Source organism: Penaeus chinensis, chromosome 7, assembly GCF_019202785.1.
Source record: "Penaeus chinensis breed Huanghai No. 1 chromosome 7, ASM1920278v2, whole genome shotgun sequence".
Taxonomy (NCBI): Eukaryota; Metazoa; Arthropoda; class Malacostraca; order Decapoda; family Penaeidae; genus Penaeus; species Penaeus chinensis.
In genome coordinates this window covers 21485307-21487806 of record NC_061825.1, presented here as the reverse complement: position 1 = coordinate 21487806, position 2500 = coordinate 21485307, and positions in this window count along the sequence as shown.

The window sequence follows — 2500 nt, the reverse complement described above, 5'->3', positions numbered from 1 at the left end:
GTGTGTGTGTGAGTATGTGTGTGTGTGTGTATAAGAGAGAGAGAGAGAGGTACACATTTCATCGCATACATGAACGCATGGAACCTGTTGGATGACGCCTCTACCTATGTACCCCTGATCAGCGAGCCCCGGTGAACGCATTGCTACTACCTTCCGCCGTCTCTTGAAAGAGTTAACAGCCTGTTTTCCGGAGCCAGAAGTTCGAGATCATCAACCCTCAACTCTTTCATTTCTATGAGCTTCCTAAAACCCATAAGCCGGCCGTGCCTATGCGCCCCGTCATCTTCTCGCGGGGACCTGTGACGCAGCTTCTGGCGAAGTCTCTCACTCCCCTTCTTGACACCTCCCCTGCTCACCTCCGCCATTCTCAGGACTTCATCTCCCGTGTCCGTGGTGTATCGCCAGCGATGAGCTTGGATGTCGACTCCCTGTTCACCAAGGTCCCGCTTGATGACGTCCTCGCTTTCCTCTGCGTGTTCCTCCAGCTGATTCGCCTGTATGTGGAGTCTAACTCCTTTTCCTTTGAGGGTCGCTTCTAATCCCAGACATTCGATGTTGCAATGGGCTCTCCCCTCTCTCCAGTTTTGGCTAACATGTTCATGGATTTTTTCGACTCCGAGGTTCTCCCTTTGTCCGTCGGTTTGGCTGAGGTATGTCGACGATGTCTTTACTCTCTGGCCTCATGACCCTGCCCTGTTCTCGGATTTTCTGACGCAGCTGAATTATCTTCCATCCGTTTCAAGGTGGAATGGAAGGTTGACAACAAGCTCCCTAATTCATCGCTCTTCTGACCACTTTTCTTTCTCCATATGCAGGAAGCCTATGCATAGTGTTATGTATATAACTTCTCATACCATCCTCTACACGTAAAGAGAGGTGTTGCCACCTGTTGCCCTCCGCATGTGTGTCCCCCAGTACCTGGACGGAGAGATCGACTGCGTCGTTCGTTCTCGAAACTGGGCTACCCTCGTCATGTTCTCGACGTCACGTTATCCAGAGCACGGCGTACCTTCTACCACAACTCCTCTCCTAAAGAGACTCCTCACCTGCCCGTCCTCAGCCTGCCCTACACTGAGGAGATCTACTCTCTCCATCGCCCTCTTCACCCTCTCAACTGCAGGCTGACCTTTCGCCAGGTGAACACTCTCCGTCGCAACCTGGTCCATACTAGTCCTCTCTCTACCTCAAAGGTGGGCACTTATGCTGTTCCTTGTGCCTCCTGTGATAAGCAATACCTTGGAGAAACAGGCGTCAGTTTCACTGAGCGTCTCTCTCAACATAAGTACGTTGTATCCAGGGGACAAAGGCCATCAAACAGAATGGTTAGCGGCGCGAATTGTCTTACCTTCTGCTGATATCCACGCCCGCAGATTGGTGGAAACCTCTTTAATAAAGCTGCGGCTTCATTTCAACTTGAACAGCGGCTTTTCTCCTGCTGATAGTCTTCTCGCTTCCTACATTCTCCGCCTTCTTCCTCATGCCGGCCACCCTGTGAATTGTCTGCCCCATCCTCCGACCTGACTTGACCTCCCCTCGCTTCCGCCCGTCTGTCCTCACCTGCCCCGGGTTACCGTATTGCCTTTCCTTTATTTTATACCCCCTCCTCTCCCCTTTCTCTTCAGGCCTTCAGGATTTCAAAACTGTAGTTTCTTTTTCAATAAATCTAGTTTTTGCACTGTGGGGTTTTCTAATATATATATATATATATATATATATATATATATATATATATATATATATATACATACACACAGACACATATATATGTATATATATATATATATAAATACATACACACAGACACATATATATGTATATATATATATATATATAAATACATACACACAGACACATATATATGTATATATATATATATATATATATATATATATATATATATATATGTATATATATATGCACACACACACACACACACACACACACACACACACACACACACACACACATATATATATATATATATATATATATATATATATATATTTAAATGTATGTGTGTGTGTATATATATATATGTGAATATTTATATATATATACATATATATATATATATATATATATATATATATATATATATATATATATGTATGTATGTATAAGCATATATAAATCCTCCCTGTCCAGGACTCGAACCTAGGTCAGGTACCAGGTATGAACTGGTACTAAACTAACCATGGAGTGACCTAGTTTGAGTCCTGATCAGGGAGGGTTGTTATTTGTCGAAATCAGTGCAGGCATTGCATTAATCCATATGTACGTATGTATGTATGTATGCATGCGTGGATGTAAGTATGAATTACATCTATCTGCATGCCGTAGATTATTCCAAAACGTGTTCCTCGCAAAATATGCAGAGCTTCCTAACACGGGACGCGGGGGAATGGAAGACGCTGAAGGACAACGGGAAGGACCCCGGGCTGCTCACTCTCAGGATCCGCCCCAAGGACTTCGACGAAGGTAAAAGAAGGTTCTGTGCACA